This window comes from Piliocolobus tephrosceles, chromosome 1, assembly GCF_002776525.5.
Source record: "Piliocolobus tephrosceles isolate RC106 chromosome 1, ASM277652v3, whole genome shotgun sequence".
NCBI lineage: Eukaryota > Metazoa > Chordata > Mammalia > Primates > Cercopithecidae > Piliocolobus > Piliocolobus tephrosceles.
Window position 1 is genome coordinate 47,152,455 of NC_045434.1, and position 20,256 is coordinate 47,172,710.

The 20,256-nt window shown below is 33.1% G+C and overlaps 1 protein-coding gene and 1 long non-coding RNA gene across 3 annotated transcripts in view; one reads left to right on the top strand and one right to left on the bottom strand.

The window, feature by feature from the left end:
* BRINP3 (BMP/retinoic acid inducible neural specific 3) overlaps positions 1 to 15,027 on the bottom strand; it is a 393,483-nt gene extending 378,456 nt beyond the window's left edge. The window contains exon 1 of one of the 2 annotated variants that reach the window (XM_023203373.3): positions 14,569 to 15,027. The gene's annotated coding sequence lies outside the window, so the exon portion shown is untranslated. Of the gene's footprint in view, positions 1 to 12,884; positions 13,123 to 14,568 lie in introns of those variants that run through there. The other variant, XM_023203374.2, reaches the window with a different exon arrangement.
* A 358-nt stretch (positions 15,028 to 15,385) lies between these two features.
* Positions 15,386 to 18,483, top strand: LOC111536873. Its single transcript, XR_002729845.2, has 3 exons — positions 15,386 to 15,617; positions 16,193 to 16,251; positions 17,465 to 18,483. It is a non-coding gene; the product is annotated as an uncharacterized LOC111536873 (long non-coding RNA).
* The last annotated feature ends 1,773 nt before the right edge of the window (positions 18,484 to 20,256 follow it).

Consider the following 20,256-nt stretch of genomic DNA (forward strand, 5'->3'; position numbering starts at 1 on the left):
TTTTGAGGTCACCTTTGTATAAAATAAAAATTCAAATGAAAGAATACGATTATCTCAAGCTATTGTAAGCAAGCAAGTGTTCTGAGTAACACATATTATGAGTTTTCACTGTGTGTCTGCTTTGTATATTTTAATATTTTCAATTAGAGTGATAGTTTAAATCTACTAAATGTGATTTAATTAAATATATTTTAAAACATGTACTACAAACTCAAAAATTAGAAAACTTTCTTTTCAGATTACATGTGATATTTATTGGGTTGAAAAGTATAATCATGGTTAAACTGGATTAATTTACCTATCTACTACTCAGAAAAATTGTAAGATTAATCCAATAGGCTTTGATTATTCAATATTATTATAAATTGCTTTATAGTACTACTAAAAATAAGACAATTCAACACTGACATAGTTGGTGTCTAACAATGGGAGACATAATAAAATTTCAGTGAAATGAGATGACACTTAATATTTTGCTAAAATGCAATCATACAATTTTAATTAATATCATGTTTTTCATGTTCTCATACAATAGATAACGAAAAGGATAGGAGGGTCATTTCTAACAAGTATTATTTTAAGAGATAATAGTGTGGAAATTCAGAACTACAACTGAAAAAAAAAAGAAAAATTATAACATCGTTTGCCAAGAAATATCCTGAGTACAAAAATAAAGCTTTAAAGACATTGCTCTCTTAGAACATCAATCAATACTCAAGTATTAAATTCGATGAACATATTCAAACAAATAAATAAGGTAATACGTTATCTTTCTACATGTGTAAAGATATGCATTTTCATTTTCGAATGTTCACAGATTCTATATATTCTATAGTCAGATTAGTAAAAGAATGAGAGCTTCATTATTCAATAAGTTGCATCATTACATTTTGGTAATGATGTATAACTTCACACTTCAGTGAAATACTGATTATAATCTATAATTTTATATTTTAAATGACTTCAAATTGTTCTTTCTTAATCTATACTTTTTTATTTAAACGTAATGAATTTTTAGATAGTCTAACAAACTAAAATTTGCTACCGTACTTTCTAAAGATGTAAAATAATTCATCAAGATATGAAATCTTGCTTTATACAATGTAGGCCATTCTCCCTATAAATAGGTAGGATTTTGCTATTCTATTTCTATACTCCAACAAGAGTATAGAGAAATAATTTCTTTATGTTTGTTTTCTGTTGAAATAAACAGAATCACTGGATATTTCTAGGAATTATAACAACTACATCTTTCAAAAAGTAAAGACATTAAAAAAAAAAAAACCTAAAAATTAATGATAATCCTCAAAGTAAAATGGTATTTAATTCTAAGCATCACAGCAAACTGAATTTATTCAATGAGCGGCTACAAAAATGGTGGAAATGGATGTTTATTTGAAATAGAAATCCCTTTTGAATTTCAAAGACAAATGTCTTGGTATATTAAAAACTACCTTAAATTTTTTTAACAAAGTAGGTCATAAATTATGAAAGTAAGTAGAGACTGGATAGATTTTCATTAATGAATCTTGTAAAATTTTATAATATACTATTGTTATCCTTTTTAACACTTTTGTTCATATGACCAGATTATGAGAGATTTGCTGGCAGTTATTATGTTTTTGTGATCCCTGGGGCCCTTAATATGTAACACACTATCTTAGGCATAGTAACTTTTTGGAACAGGCTCTGAATTGAACTCCTGCTTATTTTTTTAACTTTATAAAAAATAAATCTTCTGGGGCTGCTTTATTATATATGCTTACACTAGCAGGGGATTATTATATTAATGTGCTATCAAAGCATTATTTTTGCACATTTTTATTTTTCTATTCTTTTTTATTTATTTCTCAAAAGAACAGAGCTTCCTTGTCTTCAATCATATTATAACAGTTAATACCGACCTAGAAATGAGTTCTTCTAGTCATATAACTCTGCTAAACCTCTGTTCCAGAAGATCATTCTTCTTGTTTATTTTAGCGGGTCAGACAATATAGTGCCTATGAATTACAATTGTAAGCGTTTTCCAAATTAATGAGGGTTAGTATTCCTCTGAGAAGTATATACTGCTAAGGAAACTAATCTCCTGCTTGATCTCGTCAATACAGTCTTGTCCTACCAATAAAGAGGAAGTTAAATGCTAATACCTAATGGTAGAACTGATTAGAAAAATGAAGAGAAGGTGAGTTCCATTCCTTAAGTTGGCCCAGCACGTAGGGGAAGTTATTCTTAAGAGCCCCAAATACCAGAATCACTTAGGTTACCTGATAAACATAAAATATCATGGTGTTTCAACGTAGATGATCATATAATAAAATATCATTGTAAGATTCAGATTGTACTCCGTTTTAATTCATAAAAAAATTAGTCAGGCACTAAGGAATGAAATTCAAATGAAAGACGTTGAGAAAGTATATTAGATTGGAAAATCTAATTTTAATATAAAATATTGGGAACTGTTTGACAAAGAATCTTTCCTGGACCTAACTCTACTCAGGCTCTTGTTTACTCAGTTCTCAGGCCCTGACTTCTGAGCTTCTGTATTCATCTCTATGTTGTCCAATTTTAACAAGAATCCTGCTAAGTCAGTTTTATTAGAATCTTCACCTTTAATATATGATCCACTTAGATATCTGATTGGGTTCCTCATTCTCCACTATCCTGAAGGTGGTATCTGACCACCCTCGCCTGTCTTTAGCAAGAATCCTGTTAGAACAGTTTAGCCAGAACCCCCTCTTACCTTTGATATTTTCTCTTAGTAATTTTCCATCCACTGATCCCCATCCTTCTCTTTGGCTATAAATCCTACTTTTTCTTGTTGTGTTCAGAGTTGAGTGAAATAGCTCTCTTCCACTTACCAAACCCCATTAAAGTAGCCCACCTTGAATAAAGTCGATCCTACAAGTCTTTAACAAGTATTATGAATAATTTTTTCTTAACAGCTTCAGAAAATGTATGACAATTAATATATTTTTCTACCAAAACAGTAAAACAGAAGACAATTTAAAATAAAGATTAAAAGGATATGTAGAAATGAAGTAGAAATGTTAGATGCAGATATCAAGATTTAATTGTTGTTGTGACTGGCAACATGATTTTTCCTTTCCTGGCAGAATCTGAGAATAGAAAGTGTTCCACTTGCAAGGATAATAAAATGTTTTTTATTATTAAAAAAATTTTGTCACATAAGTGTCAATTGAAAGAAAATGTGAAGAATATTGCCCCTGCACTTTTGGATAGTATCCTCAATTTCAGTTTTACAAAGTTTTTTTTTTTTTTTTTTTTTTTTTTTTTTTTTTTTTTTTTTTTTTTTCGTAACAACTATCTCAAATAAAAACTAAAACTACAAAAATGGTTCAGCAAAGATATTCATACTGCTCTACATAAAGGCTTACTAATAAAATCTAAGAAGAAGACTCAATACTGAGACAAAGAAATCTTGGAGTTTGGTAACCAAATGGACATCTCTTGATCTGTAATTGCTCCCAGGCTTACCCTGGAGTTAACCAGGCATACAAGGTGAAATGAGCTATTTAATTAGAAGTTATTTTCTTGAGAAGCATAAAGAAGAGTGTGTACTCTGAAATCACTGACAAAGAAGTATTACATTTAAGGAGCTTTCAAAGATGGTTCAGTAAAATTTTTACTAAGATAAAAAGAGGTAGTAATGATCTAGTCCATAGGAAGAAACTTTCAGAATTTCAGAATAATAATCTTCAGTGTCTTTTTTACCAATTTCTAAGGAAATGAAAGTGTTTCAACATTTTTAACCCACGAATGTGTGTTACAAATATTATTGGTAAACCCCTTAACTTGTCTTCTTGCTGGTTACAGAACTCATTCAATTCACATGATAACAATTCCACTGTAGTTTAGGCAACATGAGGCTGATTTGTCTCTGTTTTATACAATAATGTCTCTGTGGCACCAACAAGTGAAATTGGCATGTAGAAGGTCTTAAATAAATGGAGTTTATTAATAAATAAATGGAATTAAAAATAAATTTGTAAATAAAACCCTTGTAATGTTAATCTGATTTTTCATTAATTATTAAAATAAAAAAATCTACTGGGAATGTTTTCATAAAAAAAATATATTTTGGAGATAAAAAACAAAACAACACACAAAATGCCACTAAATCATCACTCTGAGAATTGTTATGACTATTTTCAGAAATGTCCTGGCTTCTCTATTTCTCTTTAATAGTTATTCTTTAATACCTTATATAGAAAATCCATTCTTCATTGTCTTTTCTCTATAATGAAAAATAGACAACCCTCTTGTCTCTAAGATAGTTATATTTACAATATCAAAATTGGACTTGTATGCAAATGAGTGGCCAAGCATTAAATTTGATTTTTAAAAGTATATTACAAGTATATAAAAGTAGATTAATTTTTAAAAGTATATTACAAATAGCAAAAAACTGTAAGCATCTTATGAGCAATGGTTACATCTCTTCATTGTTATATTCCCAGGGTTTACACCAGTGCACATAATTCATCATACATCTGATGCACTTGTTTTTTTAAAGAGTCAAAAACAAAAGTGATTTACAACAAACTAACAAGAATAACACCAAGTATTTAAATCGTTATATGCTATTTTCCAAAGCCTTAACTGCCATCTAATAAAGCATGTCTGAACTCTGGGTGTTTCTAATTAAAGAATGCTTCTTTAGCAATTAACCTTAGCACAACTTACCCAGTTGACAGAGAGGCTTGGATAGCCCAAATTTTAACTCAGAAGTTAGCCTTATAATGTCTCCAAAAGTTATATTGTGTCTAACTAAGCTTTCTTTCTTACAATACACATCTACTTTTATCATTCCCCAATATACAATTATGAGAACACTTGATATTTCCAAGGACCACTTGTCAATACATGAATTTATCTTCTAAAATAGCCCAAACTGTCTTCAAACTCAAAACGTTACGAGATACTATTTCAAAAAAAAAGTCAACAATTTTTAAACTTTAAAATCATTTCTGAAAAATTTTCTGAAGATTTTTGATGACAGTCTTTACATAAAAAAGAATCAGCCGAATTTTGAAAAGAAATAAAATTAAAATGAGACATTACGATATCTGACATAGACTATTAAACATTAGCTATTCTTAGCATGTCATGCACAAACTAAGGGGTAATTTTTTAAATCATCTTGTTTGAACTTGTCAAGAATTACCTTCTGAACAATAATTACAGTAATCACTATTACTGGGCTTATCTGAGACCAATATTTAGGAATAAATACATTTTAATTAATAGTTAATAATTGTCTGGTTTAAGATCTTGAGTAAATTGTCTTCAGCTTTGACTGACGCAAATATATATCTAAAATATAGGAAAACATGTCAAAGTTATATCACTTCTGTAATTAAAGAATCTTGTGATGATAAACTTTTATTTACCTTACTAAAGATTATTAAAAATAAAGAAATATTTTAACAGTTAATCAAAACACTTATTATTGGAGCTGCTGATTCTTACTCAAAATCAGAATTGGTTTTCTTAATTAGCAGCTATGAATGATAGGTTTAAAAAGCAATAATGACAAAAGTCATCTTCATTTTTATTCCGGTCTGTCTTACAATTGTAATTTGTTGTTTCGTCTTTCAAATTGGTTGAACAAGATAGTTCTTAAAATTTCTTCATTTCATGGCTGGATGAAAGATACATATGAAAACCTGCCAGAGTTCACTCTACAAGGAAACAAGAATCCTCTGAATTATTTTTCCCATAGGTAAGTTACTATTCAAACATATTAGCATTACATTTTTGACCAAAATATAAAGATAGCTATACATTTAATAAAACAATGATCTAACTTTGATATAAAAGTTCTCAAACAAGGAATTATGGATTGCAAAATTGCATATCTTTTTGGAGGTCGGAGTAGAGGACGCTTATAAATCCATAGAGTGTCTCCACTCAAAAGTGACTTAGTTGCATAAAACAATTAATTTAATTTTAAAAAGGTTTAAAAATTACTTCTAAAATACACTTTGAATGCCCTTTACAATTTTTTTCAGGAGACCCTTTTTTCTTAGGTATGAAGTTTAAGTTTCAATACACAGAGAAGACTAGATTCACTTCTCTTTAGTTCACATTAGGAAAAATAATAGTGCTGTCTTTGAGTTACTCTAAATTACCTGCTGAATCATTGAATAAGTAGAAATGAGTATATCTTATACATCTGATAAGCACAGATTTCTTCATAATTGTTTATCCATGAATTTTTAAAAATAAAATTAGCAAGTTGTTTAAAAAACTCTCTTTGGAGTAAAATTCATATTTAGGAAAAAAATACACTTTCTAGTTGTTGATACTGTTAATTAATCTAGTTGTTGGTACTGATAATTAATTTTCTTCTAGATTATTCCATTTTGAAACTTATAGTCTTCTTCCTCATTATTCTTTAGTACAATCTTGACAATATTACTTATCATATTTGTAAAATGTACTATTACTGTGTCTTTATATATTAGTGAACTGGTCTGGGTGAATAATAAGAAATTCTATTACTATAAACTCAAGTATAGTCATTTAATTTTAATGTTTTCAACAAGCTAGATTTGGACTATGTATTAACATGCTTGGTGTTATATGTGAAACATTAAGAAAGCAAGCATTAATTATCTTAAAATAGTATTTTATGCAACTTTGTTGCATAATTTATTCAATTTTTCATAGTTTTTCTTCTACCAATTTAGAGTGTATTATTTAAAAGGTGTTCATGTCTGAAAAAAACAGGACTTCTTTTGTGTATATATATTTACAGGACTGAATTTTCAAACCATCACAAATATTACCATACTAAAGTCACGAAAACCACTTTATTTATTATCTATGCCAGGAACTTCCTGATTTTATTAATTTTGGTTTTATATTTATGTTAACTATAGCATAAGGGGCTTCAGCAGACAGCATTAAATTGCATATTTAAAGGCAGTTATGGAAAAATTATCTTAAAAATATATGCATAAGGTATTATACAGAGCATAATCATACTCAACCTTCACACAGGTATGTGATTTTTAATATGATACTTGAATAAACTCATGCCTTAATACCTAAATTTATTTTTTGATTTAATTTAATCACTTTTTTTAGACTGACTTACATTTCTGGACAGCATCTGAAACATTTAAACGAAAATATTTGTTATTAGTGACAGTAAGAATTTAATGAATCTGTAAAATAACAATGTAGTTATATACTGGCCACTATTTGACGCTGAACAATCTAAAATGCATGGTTACTGAATTCTGGTCTTCCCAACGCTAGATTGTTTTTTAATAGTGCAATATTTTAGAGATAGCTTTTAAAATTAACAAAATGCAACAGTCCAGAAAAGTTAATAAAAAAAAGCTTAATCCTGATGAGCTTGGCTGATACTCACAGAAATCAGGAAAAATAAGTCTATCTATAAGTATTCTTTCACAATAAATCTATAATGGAATATAAATGAAACACACAATTATGAGAGAATAATTCTTTCACAGCATAATACATTCTAATGTAATGTTCACATATTATTAATTTAATCAATAAATGTGTACTTTATAGATTTAATTTGCTGTAACTATAATATGGTAGCTACTTTATTAGCTATTAAAAGGAATTTGTTTTGCTTGGATGCTTTTAAAGGCATCCACATCTCATCTGAGTAAATTAGAGTTTAGGCATTAAAACAAATACTTCTGAAAAAAATAGTAAAAATAGGTTGCACTGAGGGTACTTTTTAACTCTAAACTTAAAAAATAAAACATTGACAAACAATGAATAGTGATTATTGAAAATAACAATGAAATAGAAGAATGAGAATCTATAAGATTTCTCAGTTTAGTAGATAACATGTCATTTTTCACCATCTCAATTTATACAATCATGGTTGAATATAAACATTTCAAAATTTTATAAAACATCAATTAATCCAGTCAACTCATTGTAAATATATATGCTATATTTTTCAATTTTGGGAAAGATATTGATTAGTAAATAATAATTGAGTTACTGCAATTATTAGAGCATCAATTAATTACTCATGATGAGTTATTTTGGGTATGAGATTGGGAAAGTCTCCGGAACTGTGTGAACTTTATTTTAAACATTAAGTGTAGAGGAGTGGATTAAAAGCTTATAAGGTAAGCTTATAAAGTAATTATCTAGCAAGACTTTGTAATTGGATAGGTCTACAGGTGAGTAACTGGATACAAATATTCTTGATAGCTTATATTTATGCTTTGAAAAGATAGGGGTAGAAACCTAAAAAAGTTCCTTGTGAGGACATTTGATAACCAGTATGAAATGGTTACGGTGGCTATTTGATACTGTTAAAAAATAAAAAATTAAGAGTTTGGCCAGAACTTCCAAGTATGTCTTCAGTAGAAAGGTCATTAGTATTCATTATTAAATTTCATACTCAGACACTCATTTTCAAAAAATAGAATATTTCCTAAAATAGAATAAATGTTATTAAACTATTCTCCTCCTTTTAGCAACTAAGATTATCCATTAGCAGTCAATAATATTCACACAGATTATTTTTTATTTTGCTTTCCTTTAAAAATTATGAATTATTAACACTAAGATAGTAAAATTATAGAGAACGCATAGTAGTTCATGAAGAAAGTGGACAGAGTTATACTTCCAAGTGTCTAAATAAGTTTATCCAAGTACTCGCTAAATTAAAACACCAAAAATGCCAGATGTCACCCTAATTAATTCTGGTAAACTTTATATAAGTTTGTAAAAAGCGTTAGAAATTAGAAGTTTGTCTAAAGTTTCTCCTTTGTTATTACATGAAAATATTTTAATCTTGTTCCCAATTAAGAGTAGAGATCATCAGGTTGACAATATAAATCTGCTAAGAAATCAGATGTTCTTTTTATTAAATAACAATGACAAATCAGTCAAAAGCAACTATTTTGTAAAGGTGACTCTATCCAAAACTGAATAAAAGCAAAGGTTAAATATAGTGTAAATAATAATGAATATGCCTCAGGAAGTATATTATTTCAAGTTTTTAAAATTACACATATTAAAACTGTTATATTTAATCAATATCAAATATTTATTAAATTCATTTGACACCATAACGCCACTGACCAAGATTTGATATTAATATTAAAAAAATTGAGTCAACATTATTTATTGTGTGGAGATACAACTTTATCAAAAACAACTAATTAAAAATTCAAACTTACATGATATCCTTTGAAAAATATATTTTGTTTTCATAACATATTTGTCCTTTTTAAAGCATCCACATCTCTTACATCACGTTTTATCTACAACTCTCTGAGGTAGGCATTGTTTTCTCCATGTGAGAGATGAGAAAAATAAATGAAGTGTGGTCAAGAACATCTTACCAGGATTACATTAATCCCAGGTCGAACTAGAAATGAAATTCAGGAAGGAAAGTCTAGATGTATAAGCACTCTACTTTTCCCAATAACCCATTATTAGGATGTGAAAGAGAAAGACAGTGAAAGCCTTAGAAGAGAACATCACTAATCATAAGCATACAATCATAATATCCAAAAATACTTGAGATATTTTTCAAGAAAAAATAATTTTTTTCTAAAAACAATATGTGTGCAAAACAAATATAACACAAGTTGGTGTCATTCCCATGTGTTCCTGAACTCTTTTAATATTAATATCCAATTTACTAAATGTTTCAGACTCTTATTCTAGTAAATAACTGCCTCTTTTAAAGATAATATGAAAAAACTAAAAATAAATAGAGGAAACATAAAAAATTGAATCACAGGTTGATAATGAAACATAAAAGTTTGGAAATCCCAACAGTTGTATTCTTTGTACTTGTAGAGAGAAACACACAAATACACTACACTGAAAATAAATTCCACTTTTTTTTAAAGAATACACAAATCTAGGAGTCAAGCTAATGGTAGAAATTACACACACACACACACACACACACACACACTTTGAGTTCCAATAGTTTCTTCCTACTTAGGTTGTATTTACTTAACTATAATGTACAATAACTTTGCCTGAAGAAAATCAAGATGTAATTTATGAAAATGTACATTTCTATGATGATGAATTTCTTAAGATAAAATGTTCTATGAGAGGATGAAATCACCTATTATCTGATTAAAAGAAAATGAAATTGATTGTTATACGGTATCATTCTATTTCATTTGGAAAACATTATTAAAATAACATAGATTTAAAAGAAATACCTTCTCCAACTACCAAAAACGTGTGTATGTATACAAATATATATGTATACACACACACACAAACATATACACAATGAGCATATCTACTACAATAAAATTGTTAAGGATTAAACACAAAAGTATTGGGGAATTAGAATTCATTGACAAATTACTTTCTCTAGTGGAGTAAAAACTACCTTCTGCATCCAACTGAGAAAATCACTACAACTTTGCAATTTTACAACCCAAAGTTACAATTATCTTTCTTATTTCTTCAAGATTTTATCAGTAAGCCATACTAGCAGAAAAATTATTGATCAGGGATCTACATCAATAAATGTAAGTACTAAAACTGTTTACCAGAGATAATTTAAATAATACAATTTCTTAGAGAAGAGAAAGTGTTATTAACAAGTAGAGGAGTTTTATGATGGTATTTTAGTAATTTTTTTTTTTTTTTTTTTGCTTCACTGTGTGGAAAGTCCAGGCTCCTTCAACATGTTAACAAAAAATAACAAAGTAATATCAATAATAATAACAAAACTTATTTGAATAATAACAAAACTTATTTGAATGTGTTTGCCATTTTAATTGAGAAAAATCTGATAGTGGAAGAAATCTATTGGTTGCTCAATCTACAAAACTGAGAATGTGAAAGAAATTTATTTGGGAAAGAAAATCCAAAATTTTCTAATTTTTTTTTTTTTTTTTCAGTTTTCCAACTGTTTTTCTAAACCCAAAGATTTTCATACTAGGGTCCTACACAACACTGCCCTTGGGCAAACTTCTTTTTTCATTCTATTTTACAACCCAACCCACCCCCACCTCATATATTTTTTCTTAAGGTGGAGAAAATAATGGAAATACCCACAAAACAGTTCTCTCAAGTAGTCAAAATTACTTATTCGTTCAAGAAACCCTTAATAGTTCTTCATTTGTCCTTTATATATTAAGGTCTGAAACCTTAACAAGAAGCAATGTTTTTAATGCATTTCTGCAACTGCCATCTTCCATATTTTATTAAGGTTATACATTTCTTCTTCTAACTCTCTACCCTTCCCATTTCTTCCTCTAACCTTGGTCCAATTTATGATTTTTGTAATGTGACTACACATTTAAATAAATGCACACTAAACAGTTAAATTAATGCATGTTAAACATCTAAACTGCTTTACCCTGGTTCATGAATGTGAATATTAAGAAGTTATGCATCATAGCAGGACCAACTGAAAATGCAGATATTCCATTGCTTGCAACACAGAAAAAAACCACATGATAGTAAAACACAAGTTATATGATTGTCAAGAAAATACATTCATTCCTTACCTGCTTAACTGCATGATGACAAACAAATTTATGTAACACGCAAAAGGAAGTCCCCAAAATCTGAATCATGTGTCTTCCAAGCTTCTGTGGCAGTTTTATACCCTGGTGCTCTCTTCTTTGCTTACATACATTTGACTAGATATAATGTTTTTCAGTGATACTAAGGTTAATTTGCAACCCTAGTCACCTTTTCCTCCTTTCAAACAGCCGGTGGGCATTTTACACAGCTCCAAACATGCATCTTATCTTAGGAGGTAGTGCCTACACGGCGTTTCCCAGTAGAATTCCTATTACAAGGAGGTTCCTTCTCTAAAGGGCTGATCACGTTCTCGACCTGGTGCAAAGTAAAAGGCTCTCCGGTTCAACTCTTGGGGACTAGAAGAACAGCCATCAGAGACTTCAACTCTCTGTCACTGTTTGGCTGTGGAATCAGCAGTAACCAGCGGCCAAGAAGCACCACCCCCTCTCCGGTGGACGCTGGAAGAGAGCGCTCCCAGTCCCACATCTTTCTACTTCCCACCCCCACCTCCAGAAAGAGGAAAATCAAAATAAAAGACCAACTTTAAAGTGGATATAAGCTAGACAGATTCCAAATCCTCACTCTTTGCTTTTAACTTCAGCCTTATATTCCAAGCTCTAGCTTCAAGTTGAAATTCAACTCTCTTCCGCTCACCGCCTTCCAGATTCTTGGGAGTTGGTGAAGGAAAGGAAGGAGTGACCGTCAGCAATAATACTTTAACACAGAACCTAAGAAGTCATTCAACAGTTCTAAGCTCTACTTCGCAGTCAGACAAGGACAGTGATTAGGGTTTCATAAAACAGGCATTCTGAGGAACCGTCGTTTACTAACAATAAATATAGCTCATTAAAATAAATAAATATTAACACAAAAAGGTATTAAGAGACTCCGGAGATCTTAAGTCTATTCTCTCATACAGAAGAGGTTTGCTCAAGTTTGTCTTGAGGAAGGTTGGAAATGGAGCATTCTGGAAGGATGGAAACCCCCTGGCGCACACCACTCTGTCGGGCTGCAAATGCCCACACCAAGCACGCGTTAGCCGCAGGGGCTGAGTGCAGAGCCTGCGCTAGCGGGTCAGAGTGGGGGACACCTTTCCTACACGCATGGGTTATTCCCACATCAACACCAAGCCTGGGGCCAGCTGGTCAACCAGGTACCTGCTCTCCTCCGTTCCCCGAGCTCAGGTGGCAAAGGCGTTGCCATGAGCTGCGGAGAAATCTCCACGGAGAGTCGCCTGTTGATAACCCTCCAGTTAAAACGTTCTTGGCTGCGGGAGCCCCTCAGATGTAAATTTCCCTTTCACACACTTGAGCTTCAGGTATAATACAGCAAAACGCACTTACCTAAACACCGACTGTCTGTTCCTTACTGGATCTGACTGCGCTGAAAGTTGTTTTTTTTTTTTTTTCTTTTTTCTTTTTTCCCCTCCCTCCACCCTTGCGCAACAACAGCAGTCCTCCAAAGAGGATGTTTGAATTGAATTATATGAAGCTCTCCTTTCTTCAAATGAAGTCACGGACTCTGATGGTACTGGCTTGTCAGGCAGGACGACCAGACTGGGAAAGAGATCAGGTAGAAACTAGTGACCTAGTGACGGGTGAGGGGCGCCAAGTGGTGCGGACAACAGTCTCAGCCCTGTTCTCTCTCGGTGGGAGTCAAGGGGGGAAAGCCCTTGAATCCCGAGACTGGGGGATGGGGTGACGCTGCAGCTGGAGTACTTTTATGTCTGGGAGCTAAAAGGGCTTTTGAATTTTAAAAAAACATTGCTTGGGTTGTCGCGTCAGTCATCAATGACGACAAGAATAGTACTTTTCCAGAAATTAAAAAAAAAAAGAAAGAAAGAAAAAGAAAAGCATGAACAATAGGTTCTTACCTCCATCTATCCCAATAAAAGGAAATGTTGTAGAAACCAGGAACTTGTCCTTAATTTGGGGGAGGGGGCGGATGTTTAGAGAAAACCCTCAGTGGGTGTTAGAAATTACTGATACATGCATGTTCGGCATTTAAATGAATATGGTGTTCTCCTCATTATGTGTCAATATGTGAAGTAAAAGTAAAGATTAAAATGTTTCTCAACACAATTATATGGAAGGGGAGCTGATAATCTTGTCAGTTAAGTCCATAGAAATGTTCATAAAAGCAAAAGGCACTGATCATATTAACATGACTATTAAACACAGGGGGTGGGGGTAGACAAGTATGAAGAGTGAGGCAATTAAATTTTTCATGTAAAGTCTATTCTTGAATTTCAATTTATCAGAACCAAGATAATCAGGGGTTTCTTCTGATAGCTCCTCTCTGAAATGAGTACTCTGTGTCCAATTAACTGTTCACCAGCTAATTCACAAAATCAGAAATGTACTGACAAATACTATGCCTGAATTAAAATACAATGCCCAAAATAACGCGTTCATGTGTGATCTGAAATGTTTTAAGAAAAAAAAAAAAATGATGCCCTCAAAACTCACAGTCCTCTTCCTACCATTCAGTGACATTTTAGTGTTTAAGGTCCTGCTAAATTCATAAAAATACACTTTGTAACAAAGTCCTCCCTCAGTCATGTAATTGCTTATCATGAACAAATACTGACCTGAACAACCTTCTGAAGATCAGACTAGTGAACTTTCCAGACCTTGTAATTGTCAGAAAGTCTCTTTTAAGCTCTCTCTTAGATAAACATATAAAATGTGACCTTTCAAATGGCACGGGAATGTGTGCCAAGAAGGGTTAATGGAGGTGGGGGGGATTAATGTCAACATAAACTGTAATATAAATGAGGACAGAAATTTAAAAATAAAGAAGGTAAAAGATATTGGGGTAATACATGGGATATTGGGGTAATACATGATATGGGATATGTATTAGTAGTGCAATTGCCACTAACATACTAATTAATAAATATAGTCATATGGATCTTTCAGTTCCAAAAGTAACAAAAATGTGAAAAATGAAATACTTCAACAAAACAGAGCTTATTAAAAATAACACTAGTTAAGTTTCAAGTAATAGATAAAGAGAATAACTTACCAGAGGAAATTTCAGGAAGCAAGAAGACTGTGAGAAAAATACATCCAGGATTCAAATAGATATTCCATGATCTTCCAAATCAAGGTAAAGTAGTGAGCTGCAGGGTAGTGGGACTTTAAAATAATCAGCAGTTCCCTGGTGGCATGTAACCAAGTAAAAACCAGTTACACAGAGAGCCACGAACCCCCAAGGCAAGAAAGCAGAATGTGAAAATGCTTTATATGGGTGTGGGGGGGAGAGTGGAGGGGGGGGTGATTCGTAGTGATCCTTAAGCAAAGTGAAAATTTACAGGCTGTACATCCCCATACAGTGGGGAAAGGAAGAAGCTGTGTAACCCCAGAGAACAGGAGGTGGAATACAGATAAATCTGCAAAGAGAAGTAAAAGGATGTGTTGAAGACAACGAGATAAAGAGAGAACTAGTGAGCAAGGCTGTAGTCATCCTGATAGATATAGCAGCAAGAATGATTTAGGCTGCTGGGGAGGATCCAATGAGAATTCAAGAGGGCACCACTTCGGAAATCCTGCTCTGATCTTCCCACTCTCAGTTCTTTGAGAGTTACCTGCGTTGGGACCGTTATTATTAGGATTAATAGTATTCCATCAGTGCATTTCACTAGTATTTCCCTTGAACATTTTCACTCGCAGCAACTGAGGGAGGCGTTGTAAGGAAGTCCAACACAACCAATTCCCCCACTTCCCAAATAAACCACTAGGGTCACATTAGGATGACCAGATCATCAGCGATTTGCATGAGGCGGCGGGGGGGTGGGGGGGTGCGGGTGGTGATCGAAGGGCTGAAGATGCGGAGGAGGCCAAGTCGCTAGGCGCTTTCAGGGGCGCTGTGCCGGGGAGGCTTAGTCAAGGGGACCGGGAACCCTGGTTAGATGCAGCAGCGGCGGCAGCAGCCCTCCCAGGTCCCACTTCCTTGGCGTTCCTGCTGCCCGTGACTCAAGGCAATTGACTTCCATCTGAACCCTCAGCTCCGAACGCCTTGCATTAGAAGCTGGAGCTTTGGAGGTTCTGAGGACGGTCTCTGGGGAGCAAGTGGTAGGTTTCGAGGCGCCTGCTTCCCCTCTGATTCCTGCAGTTACTGAGGGAGAGTGCGCTAGAAATGGCTTTGCTGCCGAATGCATTATCTTGCCATTTTCGTGTCCCAATACTGAACAAACGATCGCCTGATCGATCGGTAAGATTAGCTTTATTCCTTCTCCCTATTCCTCTCCTTGGCCCCATTCCCTCTGCAAGCCCCAACCCCAATCTCTCTCTCTCTCTTTCGCTCTCTCTCTGTCTCTAGGAACTTCTTTTTTTCTCTTTGAAACCGGCTTCCCAAGGGAACTGCCTGTGTGACTGAGAGGCTAGTAATCTGTTTGTAGATGATTTATATTTTGGCTGCAGAATAAATCCCCCTCCCTACTCGGAGTACTCTCCTTAGAGAAGATGCCCCGCCCCCTCCCCATGGGTTCGCTCTCAGAGCTCGGATCTGTATGAAGAGCGCTGTGGGAGTCTTTTGCCCTCCGCTCTAGCTCTATCTTCCTCCGGACCCCGAAGCTTAAGAATTATCCGCCTCACTCTCTTTTTTAGAAATAGGAGGAAAAGGTAGAGTGGAAATTGATTTCTTGCAGAGACTGAGGCGCTGAATGATAGAGGGAATAAACATTTGCTCTGGATAAAAATGTTCTTGGTAAGTAATCTTATTTTCTGCGGTTGAAAAAGAAACATTGCTTCTCACTGCCCCATCCCCCACTCCATTCATTTATTTGCTCTTTGTATGTAAATCACGAGCTGGGTCAGTGGAAATTTTCTTTTCCTCTTTCCTAGGAGAGTAGTAGCTTGTAAGGGTGAATTTGAAGTAGAGGGTTTTAAGGAGACAATATGAACGCTTTAAGGTCCTTTGTATCAAACCTTAAAAACCCAAAGACAGATAAAACAGTTAAATCTCTGTTTGTTTACTAAAGTGGTATTTAAGTATTTTTCTTATTTCCTACTAACTCTCTTTCCTTTCTGAAAATAAAAGAAAAGAGTTTTAGGCAGTGGGCTCATGTCTATGCTTTTAGTACGTCTTGGCCATGTTCTGAAATACAATTTCAGTTCCAAAATTGAGAATGGTTATTTTTCACATTTCGCAGGTAAACTAAAGCTATAGAAACCACTTATTAAATGTGCATCTTGGTTCCAATTATTGCACCAGATACAAATTAGTAGTATCCACAATGGTTATTTGCATATTGTGGTGATACTATAAATTCATAAAGCCTTCTGGTTTTCCATGAGTCTATAGCACCCCCAGCCTGTGCATGTTCACAGTGAGGAAGGAGCGGATAGGTGTAGCAATAGGGAAGAAGCCAAAGGGCTCTTGATTGTGCTTACATCATATGTCACCAAGTGTGGAGAATAACATGTTTTGCAAATTGTGTGAACTTGGTTTTCAAGAGTAAGCTGATTATTTTTGATGCACAAAATTAAGGAAGATTTGCTTTAAGAGAAATCATTACATTTTTAATTACAAAATATATTTTACTGGTAAAACATTTAAATTAAACTTTTTTGTGTATTGTTATTACCTACTGTAAACCATCATCCTCTAAATTTAATTTAAAAAAGATAAACTAATTGGCACAAAATGTATTCCTGATGAAAACAGGATGGCTGAAAAATCATCTGAAATATATGATATTAAAATGTTATTGGTAAGAATAAGCTTCATTTTAGAAAATCAGTATTCTAAAAATCAGTAGTATAAAATTTCAGAAGAGAGATAGTCAAGTGACACATTGCAAGACAAAATATGCATGTTCTCAACTATCTATATAGTCTTTACAGCCATCAACATTTGCAAGAGAAAAAAAATTCAGTAAGGGCATGTTGGCATAACGTTTTTTTCTTTCTCTCTTCAGGCTGTTGTCCAGCTCTAATGATGTCCTAGAGCAGAAGTGTTTCTTCTGTTGTCTCATTTTACCGACAGGATGATGTCTGTGTATGTCTCTGTGTTTTAGAGAGGCTAACAAATGCTGCTAAGAGGATCTGAGGTTCACATAAAGAGGCTGAAAATTCGGAATTACTTTCATTGCAAATAAACGTTAATAATTGTGAAAGTTAGAGAGCATACTTTTCACATAAGACTTTGATATGCTGCCTAAAGCTACTTACAAAATTTGCTATTCAGAGAAATACATTTGTTTATTGAGGACCCACTCTGAGTTAAATTAGAAAAATGTAACATTCAGATTTATATTTTATATATGAAATCAATGTGTGATTGCTGTTCTTAAAAATTTGAAAAAGAAAAGGATAACAAAAATATTACTTTTGTTACCCATAGTTCATGAACTTTAAAAGTGTTTACAGCATTTAAAGTTTAACAATTTAAGTATTTGAACACTATACTAATTCATATGGTTACATTTGATCAACTCCTTCATGAAGCCACAGGCTTTATATCTCCTAGCTGCCTTTTACCTTCAGAATATATCTGGTTTATACTTAGACTGCTCCAAAAGTTATGCATTTTAATTTTGTGTTGAGAATGTCTTTCTTAGATAATCACAGTGCATATTTGAGGCTAGTACTTAAGTACATTTTATATTATTGGTAATGCTTTTGTTAGCCATCCTGGTGCTGCCTTCTTATAAGAACTGTGTAAGAGTTCCAACTAATATATTTCTTACCTATTAACTCACTAAAATTTCGAATCTAAAAGCAATATTCAAGATACATTTTATTACAGAAATTGGAAAGCAATTTGCCTGGGAAGCAAAATGTTCATATGATTCAGGTGATTTTAACATTAAATCTAACTTGTAACAAAATGGGTTATATATAGATAAATAAATTGAGACTACTATAGCAAAGAAAGTCACACATGACATACACATTTATGCATATATAATCAATTTCAATAAAATATTGGTATTTATTCATTTTAATCTCTGCTATGTTTATTTTGCTTTTAGAGTTTTGTCTTTGAAATAATCTAAAGTTTTAAAAATACCTATGTGTGCAGGAGTCTTCACATTTTATTTTATAAGATCAATATGCTGCTAAATAAACTGGGGCTAATGTATTTAAGTCTCATAAAAAAGTATGTTGGAACTTGAATGGACATTAAGGATCATTTATCTTATTGCTCATGATGATGAAGAAGTTGAGAACCGGAGAGGTTAAGTGATTAGTGTAATCGTACACTAACTAATAACCTAAGGAACTTTAAATGCAGGTTAATTAACTTAGCTAGTGTTCATTCTATTACTAAGACAGGCATTGTTTGAGAGTGGGCCTAGGAAATAAGTGGAAGGAAGAGAAAACAGTACAAAGATGAATAAATTGTAGCCAGTCTTAGAATTCATTTTGTTGATAGCTAATACTCTTTATGGTAGAAAACTTTTATTTCTCTGCTTTATTTTATCCTCCACTCTACTGCCTTCCCCATGATTGGAGATTTCATGTAATTTACTCTTGCAGAAAATATCCTCAATATTCTTAGACCTGGCGCAGTGGCTCGCGCCTGTAATCCCAGCACTTTGGGAGGCAGAGGCGGGCGGGCGAATCACGTGGTCAGGAGATCGAGATCATCCTGGACAGCATGGTGAAACCCCATCTCTACTAAAAATACAAAATTTAGCTGGGTGTGGTGGCAGGTTCCTGTAGTCCCAGCTACTCGGGAGGTTGAGGACAATCGCTGGAACCAGGGAGTCAGAGGTTGCTGTGAGCCAAGATGGCGCCACTGCACTCCAGCCTGGCAACAGAATGGGACTCTGTCTGAAAACCAAACAAACCATATATATGTATATGTGTGTATATATATATATATTTTTTTCCTCAGTATTCTTTTTGTACATTCATTGAGTTGCTGTTCCCTAGACTATTTTCCCTCATGAAATATAAGCTGTCGATAATTTCAGTCACCTGCAATGTCATACTCCATCATGTCACGTGTCTGTTCTACTTTTTAAATTCCCTGAAAATGTAGAAATTGAATTGTTTCAAGAGGAAAGCTGTCCTCTCAAAATAAGAAGTTTAATTAGACTCTAACACATATCTGAAACTATACACACAGAAACACACACATACAGTATGAAAGAAACGCAGAGACTAAGACAACACTTTTTAATAGAAACATTATGTAAAATACACATACAAAAAAATCCTGCCACACGTGTTCCATTAGTATAAAAACAGACAAACAAACAACTTTCTAATTTGAATAAAAGCTACAAGACTTCAACCATTTAGGAAGGTTCAGTGTTCTGGAGTGGCTTGAGCCATACCAGTGTTTTTTCATATACATTAATATTTGTGTGTTACATACAAGCCATTTTTGTTTTGAGAATGTCAATTCTAAAGTCAAATAGCAACACTAAAATCAATTTGGCACTAATCATCACTTCAAAAGGGTTATCATTTCTGGATTAAACAAGATGAACGTAGAATCAAATCAAACATTTAAAAATGTCTATAGTGTATGCTTTTAAAATTAAAATGTTTGCACTAGTCTGAAAAATGAGTGGTTTATAGAAGGATTTCTAGAACCATATTTTAGCAGCATTTGTATTGCAGTGTGTGTTTTTGTGTGATTAATAATTAGTTTTCAGGCCAGGCGCGGTAGCTCATGCCTGTAATCCCAGGCCAACACAAGCAAATTGCCTGAGGTGGGGAGTTCGAGACCAGCCTGGCCAACATGGTGAAACCC